This window comes from Ursus arctos, unplaced genomic scaffold (assembly GCF_023065955.2).
Source record: "Ursus arctos isolate Adak ecotype North America unplaced genomic scaffold, UrsArc2.0 scaffold_3, whole genome shotgun sequence".
Taxonomy (NCBI): Eukaryota; Metazoa; Chordata; class Mammalia; order Carnivora; family Ursidae; genus Ursus; species Ursus arctos.
The window spans coordinates 34431632-34452355 of NW_026622985.1; the positions used below are offsets into that span (position 1 = coordinate 34431632).

At 36.2% G+C, this 20724-nt stretch overlaps 1 long non-coding RNA gene across 1 annotated transcript in view; it reads left to right on the plus strand.

Annotated features, from left to right (window-relative positions):
* Window positions 1–20724, plus strand: part of LOC125281116 (uncharacterized) — a 190068-nt gene that overhangs the window by 89190 nt on the left and 80154 nt on the right. Inside the window, exon 5 of the long non-coding RNA XR_007188189.2 lies at window positions 7512–7627. This is a non-coding gene — a long non-coding RNA (uncharacterized LOC125281116). The remainder of the gene's footprint in view (window positions 1–7511; window positions 7628–20724) is intronic.

Genomic DNA, 20724 nt, shown 5'->3' on the forward strand with positions numbered 1-20724 from the left:
GACAAACAAACAGATGATAAGATTTTCAACAGAAACTAGTCAAATGGCCAGAGGTCACGAATAACCCTACTAACAATTATTACAGATATACTGCCTGTGTGGAAACTAAATAAAGTATATCATTATGGGACAGATACCAGATTTTGGTCACAACTAGAGATTTCTATGTTAAGTCTCTGATTTCTAACTCAGGGTTGTAGAAACCCCAAAATGTATATCATTTCCTAATGCTAAATTTTGTTTGCTTGGGTATGTGCATACATGAACACAGTAAACTTTTGGAGTCACTTCATTTGTTCAAACAAAAAATTGTATTTGTTGACCTTTTATTTCGCTCCATATAGTGTGCTAGATCTTGGAAATACAGTAAACAAAAATACATGAGATCCTTACCAACATGGCACTGGTTGAGAAGACAGGTTATAAGAGAACTGGGAGAATAAATGCAAGATCATAATAAGTACTACAAAGTGGAGAAAGAGCTCTCAGTCAGGCTGAAACAATAATGTAATGTCCTATGCTGTGAGGGAACGTGATCAATCTGACTCGTATGAGCTAAGGGGAGACACAAGGCTGGAACGGTGAGTTGGGATCAGATTACACAAAACCCACATGTTGTGGGGCTGAACTATGTGCCACTAAAATGCATATGTTGAAGTTCTAACTCCTAGTACTCCAGAATGTGACTATATTTGGAGCTCGGCCCTTTAAAAAAGTAATTAAAATTTCCTGAAGTCATTAGGGTAGGCCCTAATTTAATGTGACTGATCTCCTTATAAGAAGGGACAATGAGGACACAGACACACCGAGGGCAAAGATCCTGTGAAGACACAGGGAAAAGATGGTCACCTACAAGCTGAGGAGAGAAGCCTCAGAAGGAAATCGATCCTGTCAACGACCTGGTCTCTGACTGTCAGCCTCTAGAACTGTGAGCAAATACATTTTGGTTGTTCAGGCTACCCAGTCTATGGTACTTTGTTAGGACGGCCCTAGCAAACTAATACGCCATATAGGTCCCTTGAAAACTTTGACTCCATAATCTAAGACCCATGGAAAAGACTTTAAAGTGTTTTAATGGGGGCAGAGGGAAGGGTGGTGACTTGGAGGAAACTTGGGAACTTGGAGGTAACTTGGAGGAAAATTTGGAAGGGGGTGGGAATGGAAGCAAAGAGATCAAGTTAAGGAAGTGGTTGCAATTGTTTGGGGGAGAGACACTGCCTATTTGGAAATGATTTAGGAGGTAAAATTGACAGGACTGATTGTGGATTAAATATTGGGGAAAGGGGGGGTGAGGAAGGTATGCAGGATAAATCCTAGGTTTCTGACTTTTATAGCATGACTGATGGGGGTGTCACTTAACTGAGATAGGGTACATGGGAGGACAATCACGTTTTGTCGGGAGGCTCATAAGTTTAGTTTAGGACCTGAAGTGGTTTTTATTAAAGACCAATTTCACAATTCCTTAGCCATATTCTCCTAGAGACATGTGTTTCTTGGGGGCACACTTAGGGCTACATTACCAACTCCTAGTGACTTTTAGAGCAGTCACAGAGACGGTGGTTAGTATACGTTAGTGTGTTTCCTTAAATGTCCTTTAAAAAGATATATACTACAGAAGAAAATTGCTAAATGGCCCTGTAGGAAAGAAACAGGACACTGTTGTTACTACTACATGCTCCAGCTGGCTCAGCTGTTTGTTGAATCATTTGGCCAAAGAGTTGTCTATGGTGATTGGTTTTTTCTATCTCAGTTGGTGTTTGAGGCATAAGGTCTGGAGAGCCTCAGCTTCCTAGCTTACTTTCCTAAGCAAGGACTCCTGCTCCAGGAAGTGGCTAATAATCAGAAAAGAATAAAGTCCCAATAAGTAAAATTAGGGTTAATTTAGTCAGAATGAAAGGTAAGCAGAACACTTCCTTGTTGAACACACACAGTGAATATACTAATGGGGTGAGGAAGTGGTGAAAAGGGGGCACGGTAAGCTGTTATAAGTCAGTTAACACCTGACTAAGAAAATATTAGTGTAATAGCAGCGTTTCAAAAGGACAGCCAGCCAGCAGAGCAATGAAGAGCAGGGGGTGGGAGGTAGTAAGCCAGCACCGAAAGGGTTAGGGGCATGGTCAGCTAAGTCGGGCTCATATGGGGCCTTAATACTGGGGTTTTTGAGACAGCCTGGAAGTTGAATCAGGTCGCAAGGAAAGGAACAATGACTGAGAAAGAAAAGTGGAAGAAACCAAAGAAACCATCTCCTACGTCACTGTACAGGACTGGAATCAGGCTGATGGAGTCTGCATTCCCTTGTGCAATGGTTCACATAGATAAAGTGAAGCTGACTACCTCTTCTCAATTTTCAACCGTAAGAATCGATGCTCCCAATCTCACAAAAGTTCAAATTTTTGACTAACTTATAATTTCCGGGATCAAGTCTACAATATGTCATAGGATACCCTCAGAGAATCTTATGGAAGCATTACTACATACAGTTAAAACCTCTATTGCCATTTGGTATATACACAAAGAAAGATAGGTATACATTTACTGCACAGATACTGACATGAGAGTTATATATATTGGGGATTTTACCAAAAGCAAATCTCCAATGTGCTTAGTCAATAAAAGAGAGGAACGAGTCAAAGCAGGATGTAATATATTTTCCAGTTGATATATTGAAAGTGTGGCTATCAGAAGGCATGTGGACTGACAAAGGAGGGTGGGCTTTTTTTAAACATAGTACAATTAAAGCATGAAATGCAATCATTTTTAATGCAATTGAATTTAAACCTTAATTCTGCTTCTACTGGCATTGAATTCTCATGTAGCAATAAACAAAATGAAAGTCGTAACTGTACATAGTAGTTGAGTGGTCTAGTAGGCAGGGTCATTGAAATATTTTACATTCACCCAACCTGAAATGAAAGTCCATCAAGGGCATCACAGGTAGGGTGCTGCACTTTAGCTACTTGTATGATAATAACTGTGTGCCTAAAGCAGTGCTTAAGGCCTTTACTTTCATCACCTGAATTAATTAACTCAACAACGGAAGAGGGGAGGTTTGCAGACAAGAAAGTGGCAGATCTGGGATTCAATCAGATCTTTAGATCTTGCAGCTCAGGGACCCACTGAATCTGTAGTATACTCTCCCTGATTTTAATTTCCACAGAGCTGGGTTTGAAGTTGGGAATTTGGGTTCCTCTTTCCTGATCCCTTGTTCAAAATTAAACAAACCAGGTACTCAATACAGAAAAAACCTGGCTATGACTCTTCTACTTCTCACTAGTCACAAAATGACTGACATCCCTATGCACTCAGCAGTCAGGAATATTTGGAAAATTAACTTCAAATAGATTGCACTTGCATTATGCCAAAATAAGTGCCCGAAGAGAGTAAATCAATTAATGAAGTGAAAATTTCAGACCAACTAGGAATTAGATATTAGGTAGATATGTGGTTCTCACATTTCCAGTTTATAGGTGACTTGAGTGGCAAAGGAATTCAAGGATCATTTGCCCCACACATTTATGTCTTCTGCTGCATGTGTGTGTACACAAATGTGTATTCATTATTTATATATTCTTTTTTGGAATTGACAAGAAAAGGATGTTATTAGTTCATGCTAAGAAATGAAAGTGTGGACAGTGATTAGAGACCAAAATTTCATAAACATCAATGCTACAAGAAAGAAGGTCATGAGCCATCTAAAAAGCCTTGTGACCTTCCTTTATAGATGAAGAACACTAAATATTTTCCCAAGCAGGTCATTAAATTTTAAATACACCATAATTCTAGGGACTCTGATAACAGGTGATAAGAAACATTTGATATGATCTAAGATTTTCATTTTTATAGGATATAATATATAATAATTATCATGATTGAGTAATGTATAAAGCTTTCAACATTGTCTTTATATTACAGCATCAAGGAAAATTTTATACATGTACTTCTTTAGGAATGTATTTTAGAATTAAATTAGTTTTAAAGGACTCTTCGGTTGAGGTTTGACTTAAGGGTCATTCAACTTATGATGCTTGAATCAAGGACTCAAGCTGTCCCAGCTACATTTTTAACTCAAGGACTATGTTTCACATTCTAAAAATATTAGAAAATGATTTCCAAAATAAATTGATAAAGTTTCAAAAAGGACTTGGACCATCTACTTGTTTAGTGGTTAGGAAGGATGAATTAATAAGGATGTTCTCCTTTTGGGACCTAGACAACAAAATATGTTTGACATCAAATTGAAAGGATTAGAAAGATTTTTATCTTATTTTTTAATACTGTGCCTTTATGCATGTATTTAAGTTATTATATGCAATATAATGAGAGATGGTGAAATAAGGTAACAGTGGCTCCTTGTGTCAGTAGCCAAATTGCATTAGCATGTCAAAACCATTTGAATCTACTAAATTATGTTGATATTTACCCAACGATACCAGTTGCTGGTAAGGCTGAAAAAAACAGACTATTTTCCACAACAAGATGTCATTGTAGTAAGTTTTAAAAATAAAAAGTAAAACTAAGGTTTTCTATCATGAAATCAAATTAGCTAGATGATTTGAAATGCTTTAACTTTTGTGGTTATTTTACATTAATCACAGTGGAAAATAATATGCTGTTGGGTTTGAAGTTTGTTGATGATTCCTGTCTTTCAACATTCAGATATATATATTTTTTAATATTCTAAAATAATGAGAGATTTTCTAATATACCTTTATATAATAAGTTTCTCGTGGGTTTGCACTATGAACCTGCTTATTCATATTGGAAATAAAGCCAATAAAATTCTACTTCTCTCCCATGAATAAATAGGAAGACAAAATTACAATGATAATAAAAAGAAGTCTTTTGATATTTTTCAGCATGGACCTACTCTGCAATGTTTCTGAAAGAAGATAAAATGGTTTAGTATATATACTGACATATATATGTTGACATATATCAACATACATACATATTGTGCTAAGGACTCTGCAGGCACTAGAAATGCAACTGTGAGTAAAAAAGTCACAAGCAATTCCCTTTCAGAGCTACATTCTATATAAACATACAGAGAAGAAAAGAGGAAGTTGTAAAATATATGCTCAGGAGGGGTAAATTCTAGGTTCCAGGAGACATTTAGTTGCCTTACTCCACATGATTGCCCAAGATATATTGTAATTATTTCTTAACTTCTTGAGAGTCCATATGATGGGGCTAAAGTCCCTCTCATTTTCCAAATGCTGTGGAGAGAAATTTGAGAAAATCGTTGTTCATTTTTTTTCAAGCATCTTACTTAACCATTATTTACATAGCATTAATAAGCCAGAGCATAAAGCTAGAGCATAAAATCAAAACACTAAATGTGGAGGGTATATAGTGTGTATATGTGGGGTTTTTTGAGGGGGTATATTTGCTTAAGCATGATTGGCTTTAGGCTTTTCAGAGATATGTTCTTGATGGAGTTGTGCTCTCTTGCCTCATTTATATAAAACAGTGATGGATATGGTTTTTGCCTTGTACCAGGCTCCCATAAATAATCTCTCACTCGTGGCAGATTATGTTCTCTCAAAGATGGTGGCTCCGATGGGACAGGTATATCATCCCACCTCATCTTCTTACAATGTGATGTGGACACTCTTCCAAGAGCTAGGGGCTATGGTCCCTCCTCTTGGACCTGGGTACTTTAGTAACTGACCTGGTCCTCAGAGTGTGGCAGAAGTAACCTTCATGACTTTCTAAGCTCATCCATTTTCCTTGGCTCCCTCTTTTTCTTGAGACACTTGCTCTTGAGCTCAGCCACCATGCTGTAAGGAAGCTCAGGCCATAGCACATGGAAGGGCCAAGTGTGGGTGTTCTGATCACTGGTATGAGCATCAGCTGCCACACATGTAATGAAATAGCCTTCAGATGATTTTTGCCCTCTCCCTATAAGACTTCCAGCTGAAGCCCCAGACATCAAGGGACAAAGTCAAGTTGTTCCCACTATGTCCTGTCCAAATTCCTGGCCCACAGAAATGGTGAGATATAATACATTATTTTTATTGCTTGAAGCTACTAAATGTTAGGGTAATTTTCTATGCAACAATAGATAGCCATATTACAATATGGCTCAAGGACTCCAGGTAAAAAATTAAGTAAGAGTATTTGGGTCTATTTCTAGCTCTGCCACTAACTAGATGTTTTAGTCTAGTGTAACTAGTTTTGCATAAGCCGCAATACCCTCTGGGTCTGTTTTTCCATCTTCTAGTTGGTAAAATTGGAACAGGTCCCTTTCAGCCTTAGGATCCAAGATTCTGTGATGGGGGCATTCTAAATAAGGGAGTATCAAGAGGTGTACCCAATGGGTATTTGTTGAATGAATAAATGAACAATTTAAAAATAAAATTATATAATAGCCATTAACTAAATATTCTGGAGTGAATGGAGTGGAATCAATATATTGATCGTCCTAAACACAACAATGAACATTTACAACATCCTCAAACGGAATGAAATGCTATATGGAAGATAAATGTTTTTGCTTGTGGTTTTCATGATGAAAGAAAGACCAGTTGTCATTATGCGCCACCTCCATTTTATAGATACAAAAACAGGATAAACAATATTAAAAGTCACACAGGTAATATGTATAGCAAGTGCAAGCTGAGGACACAACAGGTATTCGGTATTGTGTCCTGACTGGAAACTCCAGGGCTTTCAAGCCTGAATACAGGTTACAATCACCTGGGGAACTTTCAAAGCACACTGGTTTCCTGGCCTCTCGTTCCCGGCTCGGCTGCACGGGGTCTGGCCCAGGTGTTGGTAAGGAAACATCCTCTTAAGTTCCCGGGGAGAAGTCTGGCTAGAACTAAAATTAACTTTTAGCTCTTCATTTCACTCTTGCCTTTCATTTCTCCTGAGATCTCTACCTGAAGAGAAACAGGGAAGAGAGGAAAAGGGAACTTCTCTGTCAGGAGGAGGCATTTGGTATCTTTTTTATTTTTAGAAACAAAATGATCCTTTAACAATTTTTTTAAAAGATTTTATTTATTTGGGGGCGCCTGGGTGGCGCAGTCGTTAAAACGTCTGCCTTCGGCTCAGGGCGTGATCCTGGCGTTCCGGGATCGAGTCCCACATCGGGCTCCTCCGCTACGAGCCTGCTTCTTCCTCTCCCACTCTCCCTGCTGTGTTCCCTCTCTCGCTGGCTGTCTCTCTGTCACATAAATAAATAAATAAAATCTTAAAAAAAAAAAAATATTTAAAAAAAAAAAAAAAAAAAGATTTTATTTATTTGACAGAGAGGGAGAGGGAGAGCACAAGCAGGGGGAGGAGCAAAGGGAGAGGGAGAAGGAGGCTCCCTGCTGAGCAGAGAGTCCGACAGGGGGCTGGATCCCAGGGCCCCGGGATCGTGACCTGAGTTGAAGGCAGACGCTTAACCGACGGAGCCACCCAGGCGCCCCCAAAACAAAATGATCCTTAACTGAAATGAAGGAACTAGTTAGTTTAAGGGGAAAAAATTATATGAAAATCCTATGATTCCTCTTTCTTGATCACAGAAAACCCAACTTCTATGTTAAAAATCCTGTGTGGCAGAAACGGAGGAGGACACAAAGGAAAAGACCACAAATGTGAGGCTGTGACTCTGCTGAACCAGAAAGAGGATCTACACCGGGTAAGTGGGCATCAATTTGTCATTCTCAGAACCACCAGCCCAGGAAATATGACCTTCAGCAAATCAGACTGAATGTTTCTGCTTGAAAGATGACCTGGCTTTAGTGAGAGAGCATGAAGTTTTGGTTCTAGGAGTTAGACTCTGCCTGTGGGAGATCTGAGACTGAGCTGAGGGCAGAGCAAGGCACAATGGTACTGTGTTGGTTCAGTTGAAAGCATGGCAAAGAGGAATCCCAGAGATCTGAGGAAATGAATTCTGCCTCTAGATTTGTAGGCAAAATTTTTTTCCCCAAATCTCTAAAATTGTCCCCAGCAATGATCATTTTTAGGCAGGAAATAATGAAGTCTTATCTTGCACATTTCTGAAAATCTAATTTGGGGAGCCATTCTCTCAAGAGTTGCTGGCAACTCTGGGACTTGAGTTATTAGAAATGTGATATTGTAATCAGGGTAAGAGAAGATCCTAATAGGGTATTTAAGAGCTAACAGGCTTCCTAACCTCATATCATATAAATAAGCTAATGCCCTAGGTCCTTTCGGACCTTTTAGTACGTATGACAAAAACAAAACAAAATGAAAAAACTTTCAAGACAACTCAGCAAAAAATTCCAATTTAGAATCAATCTAAAACTTTGGAGGTCAACTGCTTTCAAAGCAGAAACTGGCTTTATTTTCTTTCTAAAGACTTTGGTCAAAGCAATGTTTGGAATACTCACATTTGGAGATTAACTTTTTGCCAAATACAGAAGTTCCTAGTTTATTTCCTCAATGGAAATCACCCCATCAAGTGAATCTTATTTATTCCGGGAACAGTGTTGCATTTGTAGACTGTGTCCCTAAGGACTCAGCATCAAATAAATAATATATATGGCCTCAGTATGTCGTGAAAGTTTAAATACAGAGCTAAAAAATCTCTCTGGTAAAAGTAGTAATATTTAATTCTAATTAGAAAATGTGAATATGTATGGTCTGAAAACATAAAAATATAGTTTGCCTACATTATTAGTTTGACTTAAAGCTTCCCTATAGTCATATAAATTAGGCATTATAGTTATAATACTTTTACTAATTTTTTAATATAGAAGGGATCCTCAGAGCTGATTTGGAATGATCTGTAACTTAAAAAAACAAAAGCAAAACCAAAAGTGTTTTCCAAAGGCTTTTGAATTGTTTTTTTCTCCCTATAAATTTCCCTGTCATAAGCAAGGGCATTTATTTATATTATTTCACTCATCAGGGTGGAACTCAGAGTGGAGTCATGAGTACTCTATAGTTATTTACAAGGATGATATAAAAATGTGTCTTCCCTTAAAAACTGTATTTTGAAGTCAGAGCAGGTCAGCATTTCTCTGCTCCACATTTTCCTGGTTCAGAGTAATATGAGCTAAGACCTTCCAGTAGGAGGCATTCAGCAATTAAAAAAATCATGGAGAGCATAAGTAGACATTTTAGAAGAACAAATAACAGCTGCTTTCCAGGGGGCTAAGGAAATGAAGTGAGATGGGGGAGGAGTCATAAGGTACTGCTCATAATCTTCTGAAACACAAAACTGTTGGAGACTTGGTATGGCCAGGCATCATGCTATTTACCTTCCCAACTACCCTGTGTGGAACATGGCGTCTTCACTGTATCGAGGAGGACACTGCATCCCAGAGAGATTAAGAGATTTATTCAGTCTTCCATTTAGGAAGAGGCAGAGTCTAAATTCAAACCCAAGTTTTTCTGATTCTACAGCCCATGTTCTCATTTTCCCAGTACCTCACAATGGTTTCCTCATTTTAGAAAAGCATTTCTTTTGTTTTATGGTACCACAATTTGTAGTAAAAGTAATTCAGAGCCTTAAAAGTATACATAACATGAGACTTTTTGTGCAACGTACATGGGATCCACAGTCATTTGGTGAGTATAAACATGGGGGTACCCTCTTAATTAAATCCAGCTGGAGATCCTAAAATATTTAAGATAATTATATTTTTGATACTATGAATTACTCTGACTTATACAGACAACCTGAAAAGTCTAATTAAAAAGCAACTCTCGGCGTGGAAGAAGAGGCTCTTCAGCAACTCTTCAAGGGCTCCATGCATTTGGCAGCATCTGCCCCTTACACACATAAGAGTATCATATGATTCCATAGAAAATTATCTGGTGCTAAGTAGCACTCATAAAATTTTTTCCTCGATAAATGGCAACACTGACATAATTTATGATAACTACTTTCCTTCCAACATATGATTAGTGTACTTAGGAACTGGCATCTAACTAATCAGGCAGTAAGCCTGCCATGTAACAAACTATTAGGGCAAACCAGAGGCTCCATGAAGGTCAGGAGCGATCATTAACACTCTCCAAACACATGTCCACTCCCAGACCCAGACCCAGAGGTGCTGCAGGACGCTGCTCCTCCCCACTGCTCAGTGCTCCCTGAAAGCCCGTGACTTGCCTTCACCTGCATATGGAGCCTGACTGCCCCCCTCTCACTGTGCTTCTGGGATGGTCTTAAAGTAATACTGCTTTCAAAGGAAACGGGGGTATGAGTAATCCCCAAAGACAATTAGAAGTCTCAAATATTCCACAGAGGGTGTGAAAAAAATTATTTATTTTCACAGAAGATCAAACTGATCATTCATGTTAATACAAGTTAAAATGGAAAAAAATTTTTCTAACAACATCCGCTCAGAGTAAAAGTATGTATGTTTTTATGTGCTGGGATACTTTGTTGCATACTGCAATGCAGAACCACAGGTTTCTTACAGAACAGCTGGTTTAAAAGATCTTTCTTCAGTTTTTATATTTCCATTCATTTGAATTGTTCTCTTACATTTTATTCTTTATATTTCTATATATGTTTTAAAAGGTAATATTTTCTAGAATGTTGTGTTTTCAATAAAACCTCTTAAAGTTTTCACATGGCATCATGAAATGACCAACAAGGTTTGAGTCCCCACTATGGCATTTATGAGCTGTGTGACCTTGGGAAAGTCAGTCAATCTCTCTGAGGCTCCATTTTCCTTATTTGAAAAATGGGGATCATAATGCCTGTCTTGCAGTGTTAATGTGAACTTCAAGGAGGTTGGATCCATAAAACATTTGACATGCAATAAGCATTCAATATATAGACACATTTTTATTGTGACCTGAGCCTGTTCTATTTCTTTGAGAATAAACTATAATTTAAGAATGTAGCCTCTATAAAGCCTAATAAGTCAGGGAGAGAAGGCCCAGATACAGAGAAGTAGAAAGTCCTTAGAAGGCATACAGAATTGAGATAGTAACCTTTATCTCTCTGTGCAGTAAGATTATTAGGAGAGATTCACACATTTATGGGATTGTTTTTGCGTATTCCTTGTAAATTTTTTCCTTTCATAACCAAATAAAAGTTTACACATTAAGAAGAAAAGTTCTGTTCATACACATACTATCCTCTACACCATCTTATATCATTATAATGATAAGGAACAAATTTCAATGGGATCTTAAAATTATTCTGCTGTTAAACCAGCTTTTAAAATAATCTCAAATATTCTATTGAGGCTATTTAGCCAGATTTTTCCATGTGCCCTGTGAATAGCCTTGTACCTTAAAAAGTGGTATCCTGGGGCGCCTGGGAGGCTCAGTTGGTTAAACGTCTGCCTTTGGCTCAGGTCATGATCCCAGTGTCCTGGGACCCAGCTGGGTGTTGGGCTCTCTGCTCAGCGGGGAGTCTGCTTATCTCTCCCCCTGCACGTGTTCTCTCTCCCTCCCTACCTCTCAAATAAATAAATAAAATCTTTAAAAAATAAGTGGTATCTCACTGACACTGTCTAGAGAAAGGATTTAGCAAATAACAATGGTGGTCATAATAGCTAATATTATTAGCATTTGCTATGTGTTAGCAATGTTCAAAATGCTTTACATATGTTGTCTCATTTAACTCTCACAGTAATAGATGGGGTAGGTACTACTACTGTTAATCCCATTTTACAGATTAAAAAATGAGGCACAGAGAGATTAAGAGAAGGAGTAATTGACATATGTCCTGAGAACATCAATATTAAGGCATGTTGCTCTGACATTCTGGAAGTAAAGGGGCAAAGACCTTTCAAATTAAAAAAATTAGGAGAAAGGGAGCATGATAATGAAAACAATAGAACACAGCATTCCTATCCTCCTCCTTCCTCTCTGTGGAAAGCTTCCTCTGAGTATATAATCCATATGTGGAACCAGTGCTGTATCCTGGGCGGATGGAGAAAGCATTTTAGGGAGTGCCCTAAGTATTCTTGAAGTAGTGTTTATAAGTAAAACCAGAAGGAGACTTACAAAATGTAAATAACTACTAGAGTTACAAATGTTAATATTCAAGCGATATTACTGATCCATACTTTTGTCCTGGTTTTACCACTTACTGTACTTACATCAGCTCAAGGCTAGTCAATGCACTGCTCTAGTTCCCCACCTATAAAATGAAAGGGCTTTATTAGCTGCTATCTAAGGTCCCTTGAAACTTGACATTCTCTAGTTCTTATAACAGCTCAGGAAACTTCATCCTAATCTTTATATGATGTTCTGATCTTTAATATATTTTAGACCAAGGTCCTTATCAAATTGCACTTGACCTCTACCCACAAGGCCAGCTTCTTGTCTTAGTCATTGAAACTAAGGCATGAGAGATTTCATTTGCCTTGAAAACAGGGAAAGTAATACTGACATCCTATAGATCTAATCTGCTCCACTCTGTCTGCTGACTGGGTTATTTCTGCCGTGATACTGGTCTGGTAAAAAAATTAGTAAGTTCCAGTTGTGGCCAAGACAAACAGGACCTATCTTAGGGGAATTATGCCCACCTTTGACATAATGAGAATAAACTATTGGTTGTTAATTCATAGTGCAAGGGAAGAGATGGAAAACTTCTTTGTTATTATATGTTATGATGGAATTTTATTTTAAAGGCCCAATGTTCCTACAGAATAATTAGCACATTTGCTTGTGTCAATCTCAGTCTTTTCATATACCAAGAGTAGATCCCTCACATCAAGAGATGTGAAAGGTACAAGCAGGATTCATTTGAAGACTAGCATCCCTAAGTGCATTGCTCCGAACCTTTGAATCTTATGCTACATTATATTTTGCAATTGATTACTACATACATGATCTTAACTGTACCTCAGGACAACACTTAATGGGGAGAGCAAATGGAAATATATTCATTTTATAGATAAGGAAATGAGGCTTAGATAAATGGAACTTGCTCATGTTTTACCATATGCATAAAGGCTAGATATAGCCATTATTACCCAACTTATAAGTGCTAAAGGCAGGACTAGAACCTAGATCTTTCCATTTGAAGGCCCGTTTTCTTTTGCTCTATCATATGTGTATATTTGTATTGTGTGTGTGTGTGTATATACAGATTAAGATTGTTTATCTCTTTTTGAAGGATGATAGGTGATGTTTCCCATAATGCTACCTATTTTCCAACAGGAACTATATATTCCTTTTATAATAAAAAAGTAACAATCAATTACTAAAAGTCTTTCATAAAATACAAATGGCCCTGAAGAGAGTATTGTGTTGCATCATTCTTAAATTATCATGGGTTTTGGGAGACCACTTTAAGATGCAGAGCTGTCAAATCACAGCATTGACAGTAAAAAGGAATTATGAATCAGAGCATGAGAGTAAGTCCAAGGAGGACTGGCTTGGGCAGGACACTGTGATGTTTTTTTGCCCATTAGAACCAGGAGAACATGAAATGTCTGGTGTTTGAGAAGAGGATACTATAAACCTGCCAACAGGGTATCAAGATTAGCCATTATTCACAGCGTTGCCTCTGCCTAGACTGTAAGGGGCTTCACGAGTCATTCGACCTTAACATAGTGAGCTGGAACTGAGGGGTTTTTTTTTTTGTTTTTTTTTCCTATAACCCAATGTCTTATCATAGTACCAGGACATAGCCCAAACTCTGCAAATGCTTCTAAACTTAGCAAATTTGAAGTACTGGAAAGAGCTTTGCATTATTACTCTGCAAAGATCTGGGTTTGATCTGGGACCTCTTTTTGTTATTTGCTAGCCATACATTCCTGAGTTAATGACCTATATCTCTAAGACAGATATCAATCTGATAAAATTTAGATGATATTCATAATTATCATGCCTCTTCACATAGTTGGGAAGATTAAATAATTATATATGATAAACTATGAATGATTAGTGTACATAAATTATTACTATTTCTATTTTTCAAAAAGACTTTTAAAATATAGTATAGTAATTCATAACAATGCTGCCATCTTTTTAGAATTCTGAAAGATTACCAGACAAAGAACTAAGAGCAGATGGAACTATATTATAGCGAAAAGACAACTTTAAATTATTCTTATATTCAAGCTACTAAAACTTTAAGGATCTGAGATATTAAACACACACACACACACACACACACACACACACACACACACACCACACTTCTCTGTATATAGTTACTGTGAAGGCAGCCGGACTCATCGACCCCTTAGGATTACTTTCTATCTTCTAGCTATAATGAGGATGTATTTTCTATCTAAGATAAGGAAATCTTGTTGAGTAAAATACTGACCCAAGGAGAACTTTAAAAGGGATTATTTCAGTATAACTACATAGAAAATCCAGAAATAAGTCCAGCTCCACATGGGAATTTATTATAGGGTAAAGGTGGCATCTGATGTTGGTCGAGAAAGTATGGATTACTTCATAAATGGTGCTAGAACAACTGCAGAGCCATTGGGGAGAAGCTGGTTCTTCTTCCTTCCCTACATCTAAATATATTTTAGATAAATAAAATAAGTAAATGTAAAGACATGAAACATTAAAAATAGCAAACATGAATGTTTTTATAATCATGGACTAGAAAAAAATCCCTCCAGGCATGTCAAAGTCAGGAGGCATAAAAAACAACATTGGTAATTCAGACAAGACAGAAATTTAAAATTTCTTTACGATACCACATAGCAAAACATAAATAAGCAAAACATAAATTAGGAACTAGAGAAAATATTCACAACATATATGACAGAAAATAGTCTAACACCTTTAACAAAAATAAAGAACAAAATCAGCAAGATGAAAAACTCAATAAAAATGGACAAAACAAAATACAAATGACCAATTCAAATATGGGCAAACTCCACTCATAATTAAAGAAATATTTAACCCATTAATAATTAATTAACTTTATTCATAATTAAATAAGTGCAAATTAATATGAGGAACTTTCCCACCTGTTAGTTCAGCAAAGACTAAAATGTCTTATTCTCCAGCACTTTTCTTTATTGGTGGGAGTGTAGGGGTACAATCTTCTTGAAGGGCAATAACTATAAAAATTTAACCCAGCTAGTTCCAGGAATTTTTCTGTAGGGTTAACTAGTACTAGCAGGTGTAGAGCATCAGGGATGTTTGGTTACAGCAGTTTTTGCAACAGGCAAAGTTTGGAAACAGTCTAGAATAGTTATTTTTCATCAGTGAAATGGAGCATTAACAATTAAAAAGGATGAGCTCAATCTCTATGGGATAATATGGAAAGATCTTCATGCTGCACTAAGTTCAAAAAAACTATATAACAGTATTTATATTTGATCTCATTTATGTTTAACATAAACATATATCTGCATTTACCAAAAAAGTATCCAGAAGTGTACAAAAGAAATTGTTTACAGTGGGTTCTTCTGGGGAGTTGAGTTGTAGAATTGAGAGAAAAAAATACTTTTATGTAAATCTTTTCTATTATTTACTTTTAGATAATGACCATGTTGATTTTATAATGAGAAGCTTAAACCATGCTAAATAAATGTGAGGTATGCTCATTAACTGCTACTCATAATCTTCTCGGTTTCTTCGAGTCTTATAGGAAGACATTTCCTATAGACTTTAAAGACTTCCAGTCTTCAGTCATACGTACCAATCTTTTCCTCTGCTTTATCTGTTCTATGAATTTAATCTTTATAAATTTGGTTGTCATTTTATCTAGAATTCTTTATATTGTCACAATTACCTGATTGCTTTAATATAAATTAGCCTAAATAAAAATTGGTATCTACTATCAATATAGTAATTTTAAATAAAATGATTTTATAGGGCAATGATTCTAGAATTAGACTTTCCAGATTCATTCTCCAACTCCTTCATTTGTTAGCAGTGTGACCCTAGGAAGGTTACCTAACTGCTCAGTTTTCTCATTTGTACAATGAGGTGAATAGTGGTCTTTATATTATAGGGCAGTTGGGGGATTAGATAAATACATATAGAAGATTTAACAGTTCCTGGCACTTAGTAAACAATTAATTTTTTGAGATTATCATAATTTATATCATTATTAAAATACTTTGAGAAGACATTTTCAAATTCAGTTGTTATAATATAGTCTGGTCTTCAAGTACAAACAACCTCAGAAGTATGTTTATAAAGATAGAACAAATTGTTATTAAGCAACTGTTTCTCATTTGTTGAAAACTATCAGAGTTTCGAATATTATCTTTAATTTCTCAAGCAGAAATTACTGAATATGCAAAAAATGAAGATAGAAAATGAGATGAAGATCGATCCTAAATCAAAATTGTCAGAGGGTTCACAAAGAAAAAGGAAAATAATGTCATTCAACCTGGTGGGTCAATGAGATTATAGATGTATATGAGGACTCAGTTAAATTAGTTATTTTTTTTTTAAGATTTTATTTATTTATTTGACAGTGAGAGAGACAGCCAGCGAGAGAGGGAACACAAGCAGAGGGAGTGGGAGAGGAAGAAGAAGGCTCCCAGCGGAGGAGCCTGATTTGGGGCTCAATCCCAGAGCACCGGGATCACGCCCTGAGCCAAAGGCAGACGCTTAAGGACTGAGCCACCCAGGCGTCCCCTAAATTAGTTATTTTTTTACTCTAGATGTAAAGTGCATACTTTAGATGTAAAGTGCAAACAATGTGTATAGCATTACCCAGATATTTTCCTTACATTTCACGGACATAATTTAATCATTCAATGGAATATGTTGCTTGATTCAACTTGGAGAAATCAGAAAGCTATAACAACATTCCTGGACTTAATAATTTTCAGTGAATTCTGCCTCTCATTCCTCAATAGTTTTTTTTTTTTTTTAACTTTTAAACAACAGTTCCAAGAGAATATCCCAAGTATAAGCATATTAATGAGACATTGTGTGTATGTCTGTAGTGTACCTGAGCAGGATTTTTTTTTTTTTTTAAGTAGTACAAAGCATAACACTCATATCATGGAGGGAGCCAGATACCTCATCAACTTAAAAATTGAGTATATCTTTCTCTAGGTGGTAAATCTAGCAAAATAAAAGAAAACAACCTTAAACCTCTCAATGCTGCTATTCATTTATTGATTTGTAAAGCATTTGAAACAAGATTTATTGTCTTTCATTGAACTGGATATAACATGACTGTTGACTTTAGATAATGTATGGATATCAACTATTTTTTTATCTCCTTCAGTTTTTGTTCCTCTGGGTCCTTCAAGGACTGTCAGAACTGAAGACTGGGAGTGCTTGTGTGAGTACACACACACATACACACTATTCTCTGAGCTAGCAAAGATATCTGTAAATATCTGCTGTTCTTTTAATTTCAGGACCTACAGTATTGATAAAATGTTAATGATTTTTCAAACAGAAAATTTCAGAGTGTGCCTATGCAAACAAAAGTGCAGTTTTCTGGAATGACATACTATAAGTCATTCTCGAAATTCATCAGAAAGGTTTCAAACTGTACTTCTAACAATTCAAAAACAGATCTCATTAAGTGCAGAGTCATTAAAAAGAGTCAAGACGGATTATTGATTATTAAATTGACATGCATATATACCCAGGAACCTTGAGGAAATAATACAACTAGGTATGTGCACTTTGGTGAATTATCAAAACTTTGGAGATGTTAACTAAAGATGGTGCCATTCACTGAAAGCATTTAAAAACTGACATCAGAAGTGAAAGTATGGCCTCAATTTTCTTTGATGAGATATCTTAAGCATTACAAGAAATGAGAAAATAGGACATGTGTCATAAATAAATCTCCTGGGGCGCCTGGGTGGCACATTGGTTAAGCGTCTGCCTTTGGCTCAGGGCGTGATCCCGGCGTTACGGGATCCAGCCCCACGTCAGGCTCCTCCTCTATGAGCCTGCTTCTTCCTCTCTCACTCCCCCTGCTTGTGTTCCCTCTCTCTCTGGCTGTCTCTATCTCTGTCAAATAAATAAATAAAATCTTTAAAAAAAAAAAAGAAAGAAAGAAATCTCCTATCTGCTTATGGCTTTTTTGCTGATATATGATTCTGTGTATTGTGCATACACATACACATATGTACATGTGTGTATGCATGTACACATAATACATGTATGTGTGTGCATGTATGAGATTGAGAGGCAGAAAAAGAAAAAGAGCAATAGAGAGAGAAAGATAAAGGGTGGGCCTGGGTGGCTCAGTCCGTCCAGTGTCCAACTCTTGATTGCAGCTCAGGTCATGACCTCAGAGTCCTGAGATCCATATCTGTGTAGGGTTCCGCACTCAGTGGGGAGTCTGCTGGAGATTCTCTCTCCCTCTGCCCCTCCCCCCGCTTACATACTCTTTCTCTCAAAAAATAAATAAATCATTAATTAATTTTAAAAAGAAAGATAAAGAGGGAAGGAGAGAGGCAAGGAGGGAAGTCAAAGATGGACCTCATGAAAGTGAAGTATTTTAAGCAGAAGGGTAATTCTTTCTACAATTTCCTTCAGCTCCTATTTTGAAGCTGAGTGAACTGAGTCAAAGGTATGCACAAGATCACAAGCTGACCTGAGGCCTCGCCAGGAGGGGCCCTGATGCTGCCTGAGGCCCGTGCTTGCCTTGACTCCATCATCCCATCTTGTTTTGTACAGTTCCTCTCTTGTGGTTATGAAGATGCAAGTGATTAAGAAAAAGACCAGTATTTAAGTAAATATCAGCAAAATTTTTAAAAAGTGTGTTTTCTTACGCCACTTGCAAACCTTTTGGGGGCAAAAAACAAAGGATAGAAGAGCATCACCAACTTATTTTTAATTAGCTTACTCCTGTTTTGTTTGTGTAAAATAGGCTAAGAAAATTGAGATGACTCAGCCATTACATTTTTAATGTTAATGTTTTAAATTAGCATTACTAAAAATGTTGCTTCACAATAGTGATCTCTTTGAAATGTAACAGAATATAGTAATTTAAAATTTACCCCTTAAAATGAACCCTAGAGAATACTTCATCCAGGAATGTGTCCCTGGCTTAATCAGGTTCTTCATTTATCTCGTTTCTTATCACTTGAAACCCAGAAAAATTGCTTTGAATTTTTTTCTCCAGTAGTTTCAAATACAAACAGTTGCCTACTTCATTCTACATAGCAAATTCCTCTCCATAAGGACCTAATTTTGACATGCTTCTATAGCCCTCACTTTTGCTTTTGGTGGTGTTTTTGGTAGCTGCACAAAGGATGCTTAGTGAAAGCTTTAAAAATGAACTAGAGATAAAAGGATGGATAAATGAGTATATTTGTCCCCCAATCACTGGATTTCCTATCTAGCTGTTCTACTTGACTATGATGTTATCTACAGCAGACACTGCTTCCTGTTGACCACTGTGTTCCCATCATCTACCAGGTATTCAATAATGCGTGCTGAATGAACCAATGAATCAAGTCTATCACTTTTATGTCTTCAATTTTTTCAGCTTTTATTTGGGTATACGTCTCATGTCTTCAACTATCCCAGGAGCTCTTTGAGGGTAGGACTCATATTTTATTGGTCTTGGGCTTAGCAGAGTGCCTTGAATAAAGCAACACTTCAAAAATCAATGCAAAATATTCCCTTTGATTGCTTTTTAAAAGTTCCTATATTTTTAAGTCTAAGCCATTATAGTGAAATAAAATTTAGGTCAACATAAAGAAGTTTTCAATAAGTAGATATTAAAAATCCAATATCAAGCTCCAATATCTAATATTTTGATAATGAGGTAGATTTCCTTTTGAAGTCATTTATTTTTAAGATCTCAAATCTAACAAATATGCATATTAATGCCTAGAAATTTCTATAATGGATGCCCATACTTTATAGAAATTTATTTTAGATAATATATTTATAACTCTAAGACTCTCTGATTATAGCACTCTGTAATTACATTTCCTATTTCCATACTTAAATATTTTTCATCATAGATGTAACAACCATTCATTAAATAAAATGGAAAAAATATGTAGAATGAAGAAAATTGGCTAGAGTCCCACCACCTCAACAAAACCACCTCCAATATTTTGGTCTATTTTTTCCAATTTATTTTTTGTACATATATTTATAATTTTCTCTTCTAAGTTATAATCAAATTATAATCTTATATCTCATATATTTTATTTATCGTTTATTTCTGCTTAAGGAAAAAAAATGCTTTCTAGTACTAAGTAAGCAAATTTAATTCCAAGTTGTTCCCAAAACTTTCTGATTGTGTTCTTTTCTCCCAAGAAGCTCATATATGCAATTAATCTCAAAGAATTATCAAAACATTAGAAAAACAAAATAAATAAAAATGAAAATTATGTGTGTCAGAGAGTGTGTATAATTTTTACAGATAGATGTATCTTTAACTCTTTGTCCCTAAGTAGATAATGAGACTACAAACTTTTTTAGAAAACTAATTCCAAAGGTACCCACAATAAAGTCTCTTTTAAAGAAAGTGAATTTTATGTCCCTATTGGTTTTTACTATAGAACTGAAATTTTTAGGTTAAGTCATATTACCTCTGCAAGCATCAGTCTCTTCATCTTTAAAATAAAAGGCTAATATAATCATTCACCTTATAGGTTTGTTTGGAGAAGTAATTAATTCTTGCAATGTACTTAGGGAAGTGCCTGAACACATAGAAAGTGCTTCGTAAATGTCAATTATAATTATCATTACTGGGCTAGTTTTGTGGTCAAATAGTAATCTCAGATCTTGAGACTGATTTTTTTTTTTTCTTTTCCTGGCTTCAATTAAGTAGAAAATTATAATCTTTTTTTTTTTTTTGTCATAATGCTCTTTTAGAAATCACTTAAATATCCTTCCCATTCTATACTTTCCTATCTTCCCAATTTAACCAATTCA